The 20,010-nt window shown below is 36.7% G+C and overlaps 1 protein-coding gene and 2 long non-coding RNA genes across 8 annotated transcripts in view; 1 reads left to right on the forward strand and 2 right to left on the reverse strand.

The window, feature by feature from the left end:
* Positions 1-2,057, reverse strand: part of LOC148161865 (uncharacterized) — a 101,016-nt gene extending 98,959 nt beyond the window's left edge. For both annotated transcript variants that reach the window (XR_015767313.1, XR_015767312.1), the window contains exon 1: positions 1,114-2,057. This is a non-coding gene — a long non-coding RNA (uncharacterized LOC148161865). The remainder of the gene's footprint in view (positions 1-1,113) is intronic.
* The window catches only part of LOC148161863 (uncharacterized), a 155,477-nt gene extending 147,203 nt beyond the window's left edge, over positions 1-8,274 (forward strand). For all 5 annotated transcript variants that reach the window (XR_015767306.1, XR_015767309.1, XR_015767307.1 and 2 more), the window contains one exon: positions 7,031-8,274. The gene's annotated coding sequence lies outside the window, so the exon portion shown is untranslated. The remainder of the gene's footprint in view (positions 1-7,030) is intronic.
* A 1,404-nt stretch (positions 8,275-9,678) lies between these two features.
* On the reverse strand, positions 9,679-16,653 carry LOC148161866 (uncharacterized). The gene is made up of 3 exons (XR_015767311.1): positions 16,513-16,653; positions 13,093-13,232; positions 9,679-9,779 (listed from the first exon to the last, which is right to left on the reverse strand). It is a non-coding gene; the product is annotated as an uncharacterized LOC148161866 (long non-coding RNA).
* Between the last annotated feature and the right edge of the window lie 3,357 nt (positions 16,654-20,010).

Below are 20,010 nucleotides of genomic sequence, written 5' to 3' on the forward strand. Positions count from 1 at the left end.
TGTTTTCTAGTCCCTTTTTGTTTGGTTACCATGGCAACCTGTTTTTGTGGGGGTCACTTGGAATGTATAAGAATTTGCTGCAATTAGATGCTTGCGTCCCATTGGCCAGTATAATAGAGAGTAGTAAAACTAAAAAGAAGTAAAAGAGAAGGAAAGGCACGAGTGAATGTGGACAAAGCCAACATGCACTTCAGGAACCAAAGAAAAAATTTTGTAAGCCTAATTATCTTTCAGAGCTATTTTCAAAGTTGCTCTTAATAAAAATTTCCGTATCCTTTAGCCTGTGATTTCTCACCTTGTTGACCTTCCAAACTCCTCCTTAGCTCTAATGCACTTACTGCACTTGATTTTACTTCTGTTGTTCTCTAATTGTTTTATGGATATGTCTTATCCCTTCATGAGACTGCAAAAGTTCTTCAGGGTCAGGACCACACGCTATACTTTGGAGGCAGTGTGATGAAACGGAGAAACCCATCGAAGAGGAATTAGATGTGATGGATTGTGGCCTAGGTTCGGAAACCAGTTAGTTGTACACCACTGAGCCAAGTGCCTTCCACCTCACTGAACCTCAGTTTCCATATTATAAGACTCATGCCTTTCAAAGGTGTTAAAATTAGATTATGGTATACTATCAACAGTGTTATTTAAACCTGTGATATATGCTTATTATGTATGTCCTGAATTAAATTTAATTGATTCAATATTTTATTTTAGAATTCTGTCTCAGGCAGCCCTGAACATCTAGATTAAGGTACCTGCTACTTCTCCAATACTCTAGAGACACTATCACTTTGTTATGGACTCTCAGACTATAAATTTTAAATCCATGGTTAGGCAGAGTGAAAGTATCCTACCTCTCAGAAGAGAGGAAGCAAGTTAAATGTCTGTGAGTATATTCACAAAGAAAAATAAACAGCATTAGCACATGCTCAAAGATTTGCTTAGCCTGGCTCATAAGAAGGCAAAGAAGCATTATGGTGGTGTCTCACCCAGATCCAGACATTCTGAATTACAGAGGAATTGTTTACTTAAAATACCATCACCGCTTTGTTTTTGTTTTTGTTTTTTTTTGAAACAATATCTATTAAGGTTTAGACCTATCACTCGACATACCAAATGATTTCAGGTCACAACTTGATTGTTTACAATCGGAAGATCAGCTAAATTCTCCTCCATTTACCATGATCACTCCAGATGCTTTAAGCGCTTGTTCAGTCTGCTCAAGAAGGTTATCCATCCAGGCTTTATTTCAACATCTCCACTGGCAAAACAACAAAACAAAAAAACCCCAAAAAACCCTCACCATACCCCAAAGCCATTCATCCTGTGTTCAAGCAGCTCTAGTTGTTAGATAATTTTTCCTTATATTAAAACCAAATCCTTCTTCCCTATTACTCTATACATTGGTCCCAGGCTACAGTTGCTCTCATAACATTGTTTGGAATTCTTTTCCTCTGACTACACATCAGGTTTCCAAGTACTTCTTCAAGAGACATCATGACCTAAACACAATCCTCTGAGCTGGCTAATCAAGACTATGTACAATAGGACTATGACCCCATAGTTAATTCAATGAGCATGGTTGTGTGCCTATTTGAGGCTATATGCTGAAGATACAAAGACAAACTAGACAACATCTTTGATTTCAGGGAGATGACAATCTATAGGAGGAGCCAAGAATGTTAGCAAAGAGGTTCAACAAAAGTTAAGGTTGACAATACAGTAATGTTCCAAAGAGTATGTTTTCAGTGCTCCCTGGGGAGTGGAAAAAGGATAGAAAAAGTTTCAGAGAGGAGGTTTTCCCAGGTAGTCCAAAGAGAAAGAGCATTCTGGGAAGAAGCAATAGCATAAACAAAAGTTCTGACATTATGATTCAACATGATAAATTGAGGGAACTCCAAAAAGTTCATTATAACGGAAATGCAGGGTATAAGGCAAGACAAAGCAAGACCTTAGGTTAGAGAGGTAGGCAAGGGCCAGATGGTGGAGGACTGTGTGCGCCAAACTAAGACATCTGAACTTTGTCCTACAGTCTAGTGGTCTCCAAATTCGGGTGTACATACCACAGGGGATGCAGGAAATGATCTAGCAGGGTAAAATATGAGAACTTCTAGTTTATTTGATTTTTACCCCAAGAATTAGGAAAATGTTAAGCTTTACTAATATTTCACTGGAATTGACACTGGCAACCTCAATAAGTTTGAATATCAACTGTCACATCTCATACACAGTAAGCAAGCAAAGCATCTTGAAGGAAAAATGGGAATTCCACAACATGGAGGGCTGAACAGTTGGCCATCACCCTGTTATTCATTTTACTTTGATCAAAAATGTTGCATTTTATGGTGCCTAGTTAGGTAGATGTATGGATTATATTATCTACTTTTAAGTAAATAACCCTCATAAAATAGACAACTGACTTAAGAAAGATCTCTTCAAAGAAACCCCAAACTGAAGATAACACTAACAGGGTAAGCAAAATAAGACCTAAGAAAAGGGCAGAGCTGATCCTTCTACTCCTTGTATAAACTCTTTGTCAGGTAAAAATACTAATGATACATTCAGATCTATTAAATCATTGACATATAGATGCATATATGTGTGTGTATATATATATATGTATATATACATAAAGAAGGTATATTTTTATTTAAGGTATAGATTTACATCTAGAATATGAAGACCTTACAAATTTTTTTCTAAATTTGATAAAGATTAATAGCTTCTTCTGCAGGATTAAAAAAAAATTATTTATTTGAGAGAGAGCGAGCACATAAGCAAGAGGATAAGCAGATGGAAAGGGAAAAGCAAACTCCCTGCCAAGCAGGGAGCCTGAAGCGGGACTGGATCCCAGGACCCTGAGATCTTGATCTGAGCCAAAGTCAGACGCTTAACCGACTGAGCCACCCAGGCACCCCTCTTCTGCAGGACTTACTTAACAGTAATAGCTTTGGTTAAAAATACTTGTTCTTTCTTCCTTAGAAACATGGTCCAAAGCATTCTGAAGCCCTCTGTTGACCTTAGCAGATGATGCAGTGACCCTGTTCACATACCTTCTTCATAACCTTGTCCCTGAGCCTTGGAGACTGCATCTTAATACACGGTAGCCCTCCATCTGAGGGCTCTCTAGATCCGCAAATAGGTAGGCCAGAAGAGCTCAGTAACTTTTGTCTGCTGATGACAGATAAGAGTTGGAGAATATTTACTGTGTCTCAAGTGGAACAACTCAGAAAAATTCTATGCTAGCTCCTGAGCTCTCCAGCTGGAGTGAGCTCCATTTGCTCATAGCAGGAACCTGCTTGGTGACACCTCCTTTACTGGATCATTCTCTTCCTTTTCTCACTTCTGCCATCCCTTATCCATGCTTTCTGGGATCTCCTTCTCCCAAATAAACTCCTTACACTCAAAAATCCTTCTTTCAAGATTTACTTCTTTGGGAACCCAACCTAAGACAGTGACTGATTAAAATGCATCAGATAAGGGGCGCCTGGGTGGCTCGACTGGTTGAGTGTCTGTCTTCGGCTCAGGTCATCACAGAGTCCTGGGATCAAGCCCTGCATCGGGCTCCCGGCTCAGTGAGGAATCTGCTTCTCCCTCTCCCTCTGTTCCTCCCTGCCGGCTCATGCTCTCTTGCTCTCTCACTCTCTCTCAAATAAATAAATAAAATCTTTAAAAAAAATGCATCAGATAAATAAATGGAAAACAAAGCTAAATGTTTGAAGAAATGAGTATCAGACACTCGCTAAACACTTGAGAACAAAACTATGGATGTTTCTAAAATGTTTCTTCTTGATATTTGTTACTCTCTCAATAATGAAATACATGAACAACTTTGGTGAGCCAGTAAAGTGAAATGTAGCGAAGAATATATATATTCTCATTAGTATTGATATCTTTGGAAAACACTCTGTCAGGGAAATAGTGGGTATAAATAGAAAGTTGACTAAAAAGAAAGAGAAAAAAGGCCCTAGGGTAAAGTGACAAAGTTAGCACCATAGCAAAATTCATTAACTGTTATTATAAGCAAATTTAGGTGCAAAAATGGTAAAGCAGATGAACATTTTATTTTGTTGATGGCATTAATTTTATAAAAACAAAGACTTTAAAATGTCCATGTCTTGATAATATTTCAATATCACCTTTTAATGAGGTAAAAAATTATCATGAAAATCTGAGGTATTACACAGAGATTTTTATCTCACAGCAAAGAACTGAAAAAGAACTTTCATATATAAAGATGAGTTGCACATTTTCCTTTTACAAGCAGTCAAAATTTGCTTACCTTTCCTATGATGAGAATAATTTGCCATTAGCATACTACCTTGCAGATGGGGTTTTTTAAATAAATAAACATCAATCAAAGTGTTAACAAGTTATTTCATGAATATCAACAAACTGATTCTAAGGTATTTTGGAGATGCAAAAGACCCAAAATAGCCAACACAGTATTGAAGGAGGAGAACAAAGATTTACAATTAAGCTACAGTAATAAAGGCAATGTGGTTTTGGCAAAAGAGTAAACAAATAGATCAATGGACAGGACAGAGAGCCCAGAAACAGACCCCCATAAATACAGTCACTGCTCTTTGACTTTGAAAGGAGCAATGGTGCTGGAACAACTAGACATCTACATGCAAAAAAAAATCATCTAGACACAGACCTTACATCTTTCACAAAAATTAACTCAAAATGATCATAAACTTAAATGTAAAATGCAAAACTATAAACTCTAGAAGATGACGTAAGAGAAAACCTAGATGACCTTGGGTATGGTGATGCCTTTTTATTTATTTATTTTTTTTTAATTTTTTTTTAAAGATTTTATTTATTTATTTGAGAGAGAGAATGAGAGATAGAAAGCACGAGAAGGAAGAGGGTCAGAGGGAGAAGCAGACTCCCTGCTGAGCAGGGAGCCCGATGCGGGACTCGATCCCGGGACTCCAGGATCATGACCTGAGCCGAAGGCAGTCGCTTAACCAACTGAGCCACCCAGGAGCCCATGGTGATGCCTTTTTAGATAACACACCAAAGACACAACCCATGAAAGAAATAAATGATAAGCTGAACGTTATTAAAATTTAAAACCTCTGTTCCGCAAAAGACAGTATCAAGAGAATTAGAAGACAAACCACAGACTGGGACAATATGTTTGCAAAAGACATCATCTGATGAAGTACTGTTATTCAAAATATACAAAGAACTCTTAAAACTCAATAAGAAAACAAATAACTCAATTGAAAAATGGACAAAAGTCTGAAACGCCCCTCACCATAAACAGAATATAAGCATATGAAGAGATTCTCCTCATCATATTTCAACAGAGTAATATAAATTAGAACAATGAGGTATCACTATACCCCGATTTGAATGGCCCAAATCTGGAACACTGACTACACCAAATGTGGAGAGAATGTGGAGTAACAAGGATTCTTGTTGATTGCTGGTGAGAAATGCAAACTGATACAGCCACTTTGGAAAACAGTTTGGTAGTGTCTTACAAAATTAAACAAAACGAACTCTCACCGTATGATCCAGGAATCACCCTCCTTGGTATGTAAACCAAAGGAGTTGAAAGCTTATGTCCACACAAAAATCTTCCCAGGGACATTTATATCAGCTTTGTTCACAATTGCCAAAACTTGGAAGCAGCCAAGAGGTCCCTCAGTAGGTGAATGGACAGATAAACTGTGGTACATCCAGACCATCAAATATTATTCAGCACTAAAAAGAAATGAGCTATCAGGTCATGAAAAGACATGGAGGAAACTTAAATGCATATGAGTAAGTTGAAAGCCTATCTGAAAAGGGTACATACTGTATGACTCCAACTATATGACATTCTGGAAAATGCAAAAAAACTATGGAAACAGTAAAAAGATCAGCTGTTCTCAGGGGTGGGGGATGGGGAAATGAATAGGCAGAGCACAGATTTCTAGGGCAGTGAAAAGACGCTGCATGATGGTATAATGATGGATGTATGTTAATACGTATTTGTCCAAACCCACAGATTATACAACATCAAGAGTGAGCTTTAAGATAACTATGGACTTTGGGTGAGGTGATTATAATGTCAGTGCAGATTCATCTTTGATAAATATCATTTTTGATATCATTTTGTTATTTTGGTATCATTCTGGTGAGTGATATTGCTAATGGAGGAAATGTGTGGGAGCGGTAGGCATATGGGAAATCTCTGTACCTTCCTCTCAATTTTGCTGTAAACCTAAAACTGCTCTAAAAAATTAAGTCTTTAATAAATAGACAATCTGTCTTTTCAGAATAAAGGTGAGAGTTTAGCAATTAGTGAAAAAGCAACTGTTTTTCAAACGAAACATGTATGGATGACAGAGCATACTCGAAATGGCAATATTTCCATTATTGTGTGATTTCATTACCAAAAGCAATGCAAAAGCATCGTTCTCATGTCTCCACATTTAAAAGCATGAAAATTAAATTGTTTAACTTGTTCTAAAATTTTGTAAATAAAAGGTTTCAGTGGGGCTTTTTTTTGTTAAAAAATACTGAAATATAACACCTTTAGTTAGCTCACAAGAACTGATTGAAATTATGGAAGATAAAAATGTATTACCCAAATTTCAGAAAAAAAGATGTGAACTGAGGGATGGGACTGAAAAATAAAAATTATATTATAGTTATAGCCATTGATGCACTTCTATTTGTTTTTGAAGTATCCTATGTTTAATCACTGCAGCAATCAAAAGCAAATCTCAAAATAAACTGAGCTCTGAGTCACTGTATCAAAAAAATGTTAAGCCAAGTTTTTAAAAAATGAAACACATTTAAAAAAATAATGAAACACATTTCAGAATACTGCAAAAATAGGTTATTTTTATTTGTTCTATTAGTAAATGATATTTTGCATGATATTAAATCCCTATTGTATCGCATCCTTTTTAAATTCGTTTTGTGTTTTATGACGTGTGAAATATTTACATTGTATACTTATTTTTACATATTTATGTTGAATATACATCCTCCAAACATTCTTTTTTTTATTTATTTACTTAAGCAAGAGAGAGGAGGAAGAGAAGGAGAGGGACAGGCAGACTCTACGCTGAGCACAGAGGCGATGCGGGGCTCCATACCACAACCTTGAGATCATGACCTGAGCTGAAATCGAGGGTCGGACACTCAACCGACTGAGGCACCCAGGTGCCCCTCCAAACATTTCTTATAGATATGGCACATAGACAATGGGAAGACCGGATGAAAGTCCACTGAAGTGGTTTAGAGTTGGGAAATAACATGATCACATTTGTATTTTGAATGCATACACTAGAAATGGTGTAGATAGCCTTGCAAATTTGGAGACAAATGAATTAGGAAACTATCTGACAATCAAGTAGAGATAATTAGTCCTAAATTAAAATAGTAGCTACTGAGAGAGATGAACAGTGGCTAAAGTGACTAGAACTTGGAAGACCAATTGCAGGTGAGGGTCAGAGAAAGAGCTAAATAAGGATGAGTTGACTCCCTAGTTTGGGGCATAAGTGACTTCATTGGTAGTAGTGTTCTCACCAAGACAGGCCCTCCCAGACAAAAAATACCAAGAGAACATCAGGGTTAGGAGAAAAACCTAATATACCTGCTAAATCTAAGATGCTATAGGAGATCAATACTGATGGCAGAAGGCTGGGCTTACAGAGTTGAAAGTTGTCAGCTTGTATGATTACACTTCGTTACTTTATTAATGAAGCTTAAAAATAGATTGTTTTTCTTTATTTTGAGGAGAGGAAAAGTCAGTTATATCATCCTGCTAATTCATACTGAGTTTAAAATTAACTTTTAAATCTTTTTCACATGTGATATTGTTAAGGCACTTCTCATTATGCTGTGTATTTGCCATTAAGTATACGGCCCTAAGAACAGGACTTTCCCCTTGTGCTTATCTCATTTTGCCTCGCTCAAGTCAACACACCAAAAGGTTTATGAAGCTCTCCTTGGATGGTGATGACTATCAAGCACACCAACCACAGGTTCCAGCTTCCTATCATCACTTGCTAATGTCTATTAATTGAAAATTTCATGGCATGTCTTTTTGCCCCTCCTGGCTCTCAGGCACCTATTACTGAATTGATTGGTTTATGGCACCCTATCATCATCAGTAAGCTGCATGCCAACTATTTTATTTTTACCTTTTTTGTTGTTCTTCCTTATACCACATTTCCAAACTCTTTTCTTTTCCTTCTAGTTTCCCCCATCATATTCGATCTGCACTGAAAAAATAAAATAATTGAGTGCTCTACAACTTAACATTGATGAGAATGGCATCTCTCCATTTATTCAGATTCATTCATTCAATGAATATTTCTTCAGTGCTGCCCTGTTCCAAATTCTCCTCTAAAAGCTATGATCATATTAGACAAAAGTTTGTATCTTTTAATATAAGAATTTTAATATTTTTCAAAAGTATTTTCTACATTTTCTTAGGTCAATTTCTAGATAGATACTTCAAGTTTTGTTGCTATATGATGCTAAGGCATCATATTTCCCATTTTATTTTTAGTTAGTGCAAGTATAGAAGAACTCTGTTGATATTTTTGTTGTTGTTACTGTTGGTCTTCTATACAGCAACCTCACTGAACTCTTTTTATTAGTTTTAAGAGTCTGTTAGTTGTCTTTTCTGTATTTGTTTATGAATCAATTACTGTAAAATTGCTATATATGCTTCTTTTCATTATGCTAATTCTATCATTACATTTTTTGTTTTACTTGGCCGTATTTTATGTTATTTATTTTTTTTAAAGGTTTTATTTATTTGACAGAGAGAGACAGTGAGAGAGGGAACACAAGCAGGCGGAGTGGGAGAGGGAGAAGCAGGCTCCCCGCTGAGCAGGGAGCCCGATGCGGGGCTCGATCCCAGGACCCTGGGATCATGACCTGAGCCGAAGACAGACACTTAACGACTGAGCCACTCAGGCATCCTACTTGGCTGTATTTTAGTGTCTAGTTAGCTAGTGACATTCACACTAAACAAAATATTTGGCACATGTTTGGAGTAGACTGTAACCCAGAATCAAATTTAAATGGTTTGTTGTGAAGCCAGGAAAACTGCTGCAACACCAGACACATAAAAATATATTCATTCAGCTAATACATGTTAACATTCAAGAAATTTAAATATACATTCAAATATAAAATATTTGAGGGCAGAGTTCAAGGTAACAATTACAGAAAAGCTGCCATATTAATAGGAATCAATAAACTAACCAGTTTGTTTATCTCCCTCCCTTTGCCAGAGAGAATATTGAGAGGAGAAATGACAAAAATGTAGAAGGGGAGAAATGTATACACTACACTTAAAATATGTTCTCCAAGATCATATTTCAGTTTGTAAGTGATGATATTGTACACTTTCCCTTCACAAGTTATATTCACTTACCTCCTATGATGAAATTTATTCAACATCTTCAACTACCACTTCCATACTCATTCAAAAATAATAATAATTACATCAAGAAAATAGCAAGCAATAGTACTTATTTTTGTGTTTTTATCCTGAGATGTGTGAACTATTCATTTAAGGATTGTTTTTTTCTGCTGGTATTAAAAAAAAAACAACTCATATTAAGAGGAGAAGAGAGCAATAAACATATAGTGATAAGGGTAGAGCTGGTTAAAAGCACTAAAAGCAGAAGTACTTACAGATCACACTGCTTCAGCTCTTTCTAGAGCAACAAATCCAAACAGGGCTCTGCCTTATGTTGCTTTCTTTCACTTTACAGATGCTAAAAACTTTCATTTCAAGTTTCTATCTCCTAGAAGTGGCGTGAAAAAAAAGCTGGTTATTATTCCTAAACCCACTGAAATTGCATTTGTGGCATCAAAATGGATTTTTTTTAAAGCAGGATGTTGGATTGACAGTAAAGCAGCTGCTCTGCAACAAACGAAAGCAAAAATTAATAAGAGACCTTAGCAAAAAAAGACTATTGGTTTTGCACACCCAGAGCAAATTGGCTGGATTTAGAAGAGCACACTTTGATCTTTTCCAGACTAATTACTGCTCTGTGGTTTGACTGTTTTGTGCATTAGTTGCCCTTCATACAAAACCGAAACTGCTATGGTGCACAGCTGTAATACAAATGAAAATTTGACATTCAGTAAACAAAGCATGGCAAGGGTCAGTCTTTCAGCACAATAACTGCATAATACAATTTTAGAATGCCTTTTGTATACCAAAAAATGACACATTTTAAGGCAGTTTTGAACTCAGAGTAGGCAGTCAAGGCTGTTTGTAAGTGACAGAGAGATTGCTCCCAACTCTGATCTATACATACAGATGGAAAACAGTTTATTTCAACATTGTAGAAATGCTAAGGAGTTCACATATTTACAGAAATAAATGTGTCCATTTTTAGAAGATGGCTTTTCATTTGTCTATAAGGTTAATTGGGAGCAGATTTCTTAAGTAGCTGTTTACTGAAGCAATAATGGTGTTTATTCACCAATATGATTCTGGATTTGCTTCTGGGAAAGAATTCAGAGTATTTTATATGTAGACTTTATATCAAAATACCTAATGCTATATTTTTCAGAAAATGCAATGAATTAAATATTATAAATTATTATTTTCAACAACCCCAATTGAGGAATTTTTAAATTTTTCATTATTTATAGATCACCATAATTACTAAGGCATCAGTCTCTTCCTGACTAAGAGATATATTTAGCTTATCATCAAGTTATCCTTCTAAATGGCATGACTTTAAACAGTTTGCATTTTTAATGCAGTTTTGATGGTCCTCTAATAAGCTGTACAATAAGTACATAAAAAATGGATCAAGTATATTGAAAGGCTTTTATATTATACTTGATTCAGTCTGTATTTAAATCAACTTAACCTTTGAAGCTATACAAACGTTACCCAGTTTTTTTTCAACACACACATTGACACAACTTCAAGATACCTACACTTAAAAGTGAGAGGACTTTCAATAATTCAGCTATTTAAAGTTGAAATATTTCAAATATAGAGAAATACTTGATTAAAGAAGTGATCTGTCAGAAACATTTCTGGCTAGGCTAGACAAAAAAACACCAACCCTTTTTTTATGCTTTATTTCTCTCAAACTTTTGAAAAGAGGTGATGTAGAGAATATTGATGATATAGTTCATGGAATTAGCCATTCACCAGAAACAGAAAAAAATCTGTATCTGGGATAACCGTAACTGGGAAAGTGTGCCAGAGTGTCAGAGACTGGAGATACCGAGCTCCTCTTTCAACCATTTATGAATACCACACGTTCAATGTTGAGCAAGTTGCCTCTGTCATCATTTAATTGCTATAGGAATTATATAAATTGTATGACCTTCAGTGCCTCCCCTTTTCGCTTTCAAAACTTAACTGGATACATCCTTCGTATACACACAAAGCTGTTTTCTAAATGCCTGTTTCTGTCTGGCTCATTTACCTTTACCTAACAGAACAGCTCTTCTGGGGGGTGGGGGGGGTGGCAGCACGCAGAGTAGTTACCTATTCACAGCAAGAGACTTGAGAGTTCAGTACAATAGATTTTCACAATATATTTAGGAGAGGCCCAGAGCTACAGTGCTAAGCACCATGTGGAAAGGTAGATAAATACATAGAGATAGAACCATAGACCTCAGCCAAGTGGAGTGAAGAATAACAGAGAATCTATAACACTTTCTACTTCAGCAGCAATCAAACCCAACCTCTGCAAATTAATCAGCCTGCAAAACACCACGGATGGAGAAAAGAGGATATTGATTCCTGGAGAAGTCACCTATATTTTATTTTCCCATTAAAAATAATCACAGAATGCTATTCTAAAATACGAACATTTTCCCCCATTAAGTTTTATAAAGACCAGTTCCTTTTTGCTAATACTTCTGAGATTATCTCAAAATGACTCCATGAAACACTTTTAATTTTCATCTGGGGAGAAAATTGTTAAATAAATCCTTAAAGCATTATTTGCCATGCATGCCATGTTTTTCCTTAAGGGTGTTAGAGTCCTGGGGTTATAGTAATTTACTGATGACTCAGTTTAGTGCACTTTTGTTCCTGTGACCATTAGTAATGTAATGTCCCTTTCCATTTGCTTTTGTCCTTCCTCATGGCTTTAGATTTAGAAACTACCTGCAAAGGAACAAGAAATTTAAAAATACTTACACCCAAATTAAAGATCCCTTCTAATTTACCCCCACTCAAAAATTAAAAATAAATGCTCATTGAGGTACAAATTTTTACCAAAAAAAAAAAAATGTAATTCTGAGAAACAAATTCGGTTTATTTAGCAGGGGAAGCTGTTTTCCATGTTCTCTTAATTATCCTGTAAAATAATAAAGAATTCTTTCATGTGCTGCACAATCAATTATAACCTTATGATTGAAAGACTTTTTGAACCCCTGCCCCCACCATCAAATGGTTAATGTTCCAAGTTTGTGCTTTGGGGGTTGTTATAGTCACTAGTTCTGTTTTAAATTAAACATCTAATTAAAAGGAAGCCATTCATAAATAGCAATGTGCTGAAATCGGAATGGAATAACAGTGGCTCCACATATGTCCTGTTTTCCCACAAGGCTCTTAGAACAGTTTTTCCCCAGGAACAAACTGAAATTTGTCAACAAGCTCAACTGTAACCTTTGCTGAGTATGCAAACTGGCCACTCCTATCCCCAGCACGTTTCGGGGTGAGAGAATGGCAGCCATTGTCCTCTGCCTCTAGAAATACCCCTACAGCACAGTGTCCTCACAGGTTATTCTGAGACTATTACTAATACTTCCCTGCTTCCTTCTGGCAAGAACCTAACTCCATACAGACCAAGAGAGAACAAAATTCTTAACCTGTGGGTGAAATGTGAGTACTTTCTGGAAATCTCGTAAAAAAAAAAAAATTACTCCTGTATAACGGGGCCTTTAACTGCTCCCCACACCATTGTTCATCTTCTTAAGGTCGGAGGTTACAGGGTACTTTTTAACATGGGTTTAACACTTGCTGATCACTGAGAAGATGAAAGGCATAAATGGACAAGACTGGATATCAGGCTTCATTCACACCACCACTGTTTTGGTGTCTTGCTTTTCATTTCTGTGCATTCAAATGCTTACCAGCAAGATTTGAAAATTTCAGGATTCGTCCAGCGCCAGAGCAGAAGATAGTGTATTCTGAGTATTCCATCATCTGGTGACGGCTGGTTATACAGCTGACTGCCCTCTGGCCTCAGGAAGTTTTTTCACATTTCTCTTCCCTCAATATAAAGTGGGGATAAAAGATAGCTATGTGGGATAAAGGCTGGCAAGGGTGAATGAATGAAATTGTGTCTTTAAACGATTTGAAGTCAGGTGCAATTTAAGTAAAAAAAAAAAAAGTACCTTTAACATATTGTGATCTTACATCAAAGCAAAGGGAATGTAATCTGCTGCTTTTCCATCTGAACAAATCCAATAGCAATCATGCTTATTAAATATTTGCACGTAGTTCTTTCTGTGATAAAATTTGTACCGTCATCCAGGAACTAATTATCTCAAATGAGAGACTGTATGTGAAAGTACTTTGTAAAGTGTAAAGTATAAAGTACTACACTTGTAATAATAATAGTGATAGGCATTAAGTGCTTACCCTGTACCAGGCAATATGTTCGACAAGGGTTTATTTAAACCTCCCAGCAACCTTTGGAGATAGATGCTAACATTGCCACTTGAGAAGTGACAAACCTGAGAGACACTGAGGCACTTGCCTGTTCCACACTGCAAGAAGGAGAAACCAAGGAAGAAGCCCAGGTCTGTCTGATTTCCAAACCCAAGCACATGACCCACACTACCCTAATTGACGGATTGTTGTGACAGCAGCGATGACCTTTTTCCCATATTAAAATACAGTGCTTTTTCTACTGGGTATTTACCACAAAGATACAAATGTAGGGATCCGAAGGGGCACATGCACCCCAATGTTTATAGCAGCAATGTCCACAATAGCCAAACTATGGAAAGAGTCTAGCTGTCCATCAACAGATGAATGGATAAAGAAGATGTGGTATATATATACAATGGAATACTACTCAGCCATCAAAAAAATGAAATCTTGCCATTTGCAATGATGTGGATGGAACTAGAGGGTATTATGCTGAGCGAAATAAGTCAATCAGAGAAAGACAAGTATCATATGATCTCACTGATAGAGGAATTTGAGAAACAAAACAGAGGATCATAGGGGAAGGGAGGGAAAAAACGAAACAAGACGAAACTAGAAGGGAGACAAACCATAAGAGACTCTTAATCTCAGGAAACAAACTGAGGGTTGCTGGAGTGGAGCGGGGTGGGAGGGACGGGGTGGCTGGGTGATGGACACTGGGGAGGGTATGTGCTATGGTGAGCGCTGTGAATTGTGTAAGACTGATGAATCGCAGACCTGTACCCCTGAAACAAATAACACATTATATGTTAATAAAAAATTTTAAAAAGATATGGTGCTTTTTCATGACTGACAATTATACGTCTGAAAATGCAGATGTTATTATAAATTAGAAAGCTGAAACATGGCATGTTTTGTTCATAAAAGCCTTTTCCAAATGACTCTTCTTATGCAGTATTTACTTTTATAGAAAAGTAAATATTGCACCCTAGAAGAAATTGCTTTTGTTATTTTGTTGCTTAGATGAGTACAGTAAGTGCTATAAACACAAGCTGTCACATCATTACTTGTTAACAATTAGATTCTTAGGGGCACCTGGGTGACTCAGTCGTTAAGCGTCTGCCTTCAGCTCAGGTCATGATCCCAGGGTCCTGGGATCGAGCCCCACATCGGGCTCCCTGCTCCGTGGGAAGCCTGCTTCTCCATCTCCCACTCCCCCTGCTTGTGTTCCCTCTTTCACTGTGTCTCTGTCTTACAAAATAAATAAATAATAAATAAAATCTTACAAAAAAAATTAGATTCTTAAATATTTGATATTAACCTCTATGGCACCAGACTATATTGGTGACAGTTAACACTATAATCAAGTGCTATTACGTATTCAAATAAATATATAATTACCAATTCTACATATGAATTTCCTAATCTGGAAATTTCCTGATATGAAAATAACAGAACCATAAACAAAAGTTTTCACTAAATCATTTTAGTTAAGAATTTATAAGAATCCTATTTTTCAAATATCCATCGTATCACTTTTGATTACGGTAGCAATAAACTATTTTTTTTAAAAGATTTTATTTATTTGACAGAGAGAGACACAGCGAGAGAGGGAACACAAGCAGGGGGAGTGGGAGAGGGAGAAGCAGGCCTCCCGCCGAGCAGGGAGCCCGATGTGGGGCTCAATCCCAGGACTCTGGGATCATGACCTGAGCCGAAGGCAAACGCTTAACGACTGAGCCACCCAGGTGCCCAGCAATAAACTATTTCTACTTTACAAAAAAAAAATCTGTGTCACAGAAAAGTTGTAAGAGGTGGTGAAACAAAGTAGTTCAATTTCTTCTAAAAGTTAGGTGAATGAAAAACTGGCCCAACCATTTAAGGATACTTCTAACTTTTAAAATGTTTTATAAGAAACAAATCAACTCCAAATGCTCATTAACCACAATTAACATTTCAGAGTATTGCAATTAATTTTGGAACATGGTATATGAAAGAAAAAAGGACTAAGAGTTCACAATACAAACCTTGCTAGAATAATGGACTGTGATAATTGGGGGTTCCATTACAATGCAGAGGAAATCTTTTCTAGTATCAAAATATTTTCTTCATTCTACCATTATAGTACTGCAAAAAGTCTGGGAAAAGATTAGGAGCTATGTTTTGAAGAAACTTGGTGTGAACTTTGCTAACAACAATCCAAATAAGTTTTTAGATTACTCTTTCAAGAAATTGCAGTATTTCATGCAAAACAGTATCCACTTTACCACTAAGGTAATTTTTTACTCACCACGAAATGAAAATCTATATTCTGCTCTCCCTTGCATGTCTCTTTAAAACCTCAAACCAGAGGAATGAGTCACATTTTGGGACCGTTTTCTTTTTTAATCTTCTTCACTCTTCTATTCTGTTTCTAAAGGGACACTTAGTTTTAACTAGATTGCAATTTCATATGAAAAGAATTGAACAGGCTTTCTAGAATGAGTTAAAGATTACCCACTGAGACTATTTTTGGCAGCTACCTTTAAAGATGCAAGGATCTGTAAAAAATGGTACATCTAGATTTAATACAGATAATACTTGGTTCTTTGAGATAGAAACGGTGTAATTGTGATATTGGCAGGAAAGATATGTAAGATGTGCTTTTCACTTATAACATCTCTTTGGACAAGCACAGTTTTCTTTATAGAATTTTATTACATTGAGAATGCTAAGTACATTAGTGAATTTCTTATACAATGACAGTAGAAACACCTGGTGTCATTTTTAATTCAAACGGTTAAATATACGCCGTATTATTTCATGTTACTTGCAATTAGAGTGTGAAACTCAAGGTGTGTGGTAAAAGTTATTTATTATCCAATCATTTCTATGAAAAATAAAGAGGAAAGGGGTACCTGGGTGGCTCAGTCGTTAAGCGTCTGCCTTCGGCTCAGGTCATGATCCCAGCGTCCTGGGATCGAGCCCCGCATCGGGCTCCTTGCTCTGCAGAGAGCCTGCTTCTCCCTCTCCCACTCCCCCTGCTTGTGTTCCCTCTCTCGCTGTGTCTCTCTCTGTCAACTAAATAAAATCTTTAAAAAAAAAAAGAAAAAGAAAAAGAAAGAGGAAAGTATTAGACTCGTACTTTTGTAAACAGATACCTAAACAAATAGTTCAGGGAAAAGTCAAAGGTGAAAACAAAAACAAAGGTGATAACAAATAAGAAAATTTTTTTTTTCTTTTTTGGTTTTTTTTATTATATCCATCTGATGGATACTAACGAAAGATATTGCGTTAATTATTTCACAATATATGTAAGTCAAGCCATTAAAAAATCATAAATAAATGTTTCCCTACGTGCCAAGCACTGTGTTATTTTACAAAAATTACTTAATTAATTCCTTATAACACCCACATGAGGTAGGTAGGTATCCATTTTACAAATGAGGAAAAAGAAGCTTAAAGGGTTAAATAAAGGGTTAAATAACTTCTCCAAGGTCACAGACTGAATTCAAGTTTACTCCAATCTTCAGTGTAGTCTAGTAACTGTTCCTCATTGTTCAATGGCTATGAAAAACATAACTTTCTTATTCACACTAAGACTTATGGTAACCAAATACACATTGGCACTACATTTCCAAATGAAGGAACTTAGAAATAGGGATTTCTGGTATATATTAAATATACATTTATCATGTTCTAGGCACTGGACCAGGTGTCTATGATATAACAATGAAAGAGAACATAGTCCTTGCCCTCCAAATGAGCACAGTCTAAAAGAAGACAAACATTTAAAAGGTAATTGCAATCAAGGGAAGTGCCATAAAATAATAACAGCTAATCCTTTTTGAGCACTTGCAGTGTGCCAGTCATTGTTAATAAGCACCTTATATGTTTACTCAAGTAATCTTCACAACAATCTATGAGATAGATACTAAAGAGATAAAGAGGTATATTGTTGGAACACAGAAAAGAAAGCCCTTTCACTCTATCTAGATAGGCCAGACAATTGAGCTGAGTCCTATAGGATATATATGTCCACAAGAAGGAGGGATGTATCAGTCAGTATAATGTAAGATAGACCACAGGACACAAAAGCCCCCAAATCTTGTTGATTTGTAAAAAGATTTATAACTGTTCACAAAACCCATCAGGTTAGCTTGGGGGCTCTTCATGTCTTCTCACTCTGGGACCCAGACTGACGGAGCTTCCACCATCTGGAGCATCACCAGTTGCTCTACGCAGAAGGGGATGTCGTAAATATTGCACTGGCTCTCCAAGTCTCTATCTCTAACAAATGTGTCACCAATGCTCTGTTTTCATTTGCTAAAGCAAGTCACATGGTCACACCTAGCTTTGATGGGGAACGGAAGTGCCATCCTACTATCTACCCAGGGGTAAGAGAATAACCCTAATGCTTACCAAAGGGTGGAGAAGATAAGTAAACCAAAGACAAAGGACATATGCAAAGGAATGGGAGTGAAAGAGTGTTTGATAATGGTGGTTTTGATGATAAAAGCATAGGGTGTACATAAGGGAAGCATGGGAAGGAGGAAAAGTCAGGTGAGTGCCCATCATGAAGACTCTTAACACCTGTGGCAAGTTTAGACCTCATCTTTTAGGCCATAGGAAGCTACTGTAGGATTTTAAGCAGGAAGAGAAATACTGTCAAAATTTTCATTCAGAAAGGCCATGCTAGCTGAAACAAGAAAAAAAAAAATTAGAAGAAAATAGAGATAAGGGGACTGTATGAGTTTCCCATCTCTGTGTAACAAGTTACCACAGACTTAGCAGCTTAAAACAACACAATTTATTAGCTCACAGTTTCAATAGAGTAGAAGCTGAGCTTAGCTGAGTCCTCTGCTTCCAGGCCTCACCAAATTGCAATCCAAGTGTCAGCTGAGTCACCAGAGGCTCGATAGGGGAAAGAGCCACTTCCAAGCTCCCTTATGTTGTTGGCAGAATTCACTTCCCTGCAGCTACAGGACTGAAGGTTTTAGTTTCTTCCTGAAGGCCACCCTCAGCTCCTAAAAAGTCACTCACAGCTCTTTGCCACATGGGCTTCTCCAACATGGCCACTTGCTTTGTTAAGTTTATTTATTCAAAGCCAACAAGGGGGAGAGTGTCTTACCTTAAGGAGGGCCTAGACCCTCCTTTTTAAGGGCTCTTACCTGAATAAGTCAGGCCCACCCAGGATAATCTTGATTATCAGTTGATTTTGCAATTAAGTGATTCAGGACCCCCTTTGTGTGTGAATAAAAACATCATGGGATTGCCAGGAACCCAAACAGCCCAAATACCACCTCAGTGTGCTTGCTTTTTAGAATTCTGTGACATGCACATGCCGCCTGCTGAGGATGTGAAAGGGGACAAGTCAGAGAAGATAATGAACCAATTTCAGGTGTCTTCACATTCTGTCAAAGTGACCATTGGAAAGTGTTTATCACTATTATTTATAACATTGAAAGAAAAAAGATTTTGAAATTTGTGGTTGGTCTAGAACGCTTGGCTAACACTCCATGGATAATAACCAAAAGATAATTGCATAGTAAGACTGCTGTATTTCACTCAAAGGGAAACAATGAAAAAAGATGGTCTCGTGAACTTTTGTGTTCTCCCAAACTAACATTTTACATATAAAAATTAGCTCAAAACATATTCCAAGCATTTTTTATCACAATCATAACCCATTATCAGTTGAACAAATAACAAATGAATATAGCATCTTCTGTGGGAAAAAAACAATCTTATTTAACAATGAACATAACCTCTTATTGCCATATGATACAATAAACCGATTATATATAAATGTACAATTTGGCAAGTTTTAACATATATTTATAGGCATGCACAATTTTTCCTCATTCCTATTTGTATTCTCTATTCCTGTCCCTCACTAGCCCTATCTCCCTCATCTCTAAGCAGCCATGGATCTGCACTGTATCACTTTATTTTTTTTTAGATTTTATTTAAATTCAAGTTAGTTAACATATAGTATACAATTTCAAGGGTAATATTTAGTGATTCATCAGTTGCATAAAACACTCACTCCTCACTACATCCAGTGCCCTCCTTAATGCCCATCACCCAATTACCCCATCTCCCCACCCACCTCCCCTCCAGCAGCCCTGTTTGTTCCCTAGAGTTAAGAGTCTCTTATGATTTGCCTCCGTTTTTATCTTATTTTTCCTTCCCTTCCCCTATGTTCATCAGGGCACCGTATTACATTAAATTTCTTTGCACCTCCTAGAATTTTATGTAAGTGGTATGATTTATGTCTTGCTTTTTTCACTCATCATATTTATTTTGAGATACACCTGTGTTGTACTCATCGCTCCCTTTTATATCTTAGTATTCCACTGCGTAGATATAACACAATTTATTTATTCACCTATTGAGGGATATCTGGATTGTTT

Source organism: Eumetopias jubatus, unplaced genomic scaffold (genome assembly GCF_037043125.1).
Source record: "Eumetopias jubatus isolate StellerSeaLion01/CBP00866 unplaced genomic scaffold, mEumJub1_p1.0 scaffold_47, whole genome shotgun sequence".
In the NCBI taxonomy this organism is placed as follows: Eukaryota; Metazoa; Chordata; class Mammalia; order Carnivora; family Otariidae; genus Eumetopias; species Eumetopias jubatus.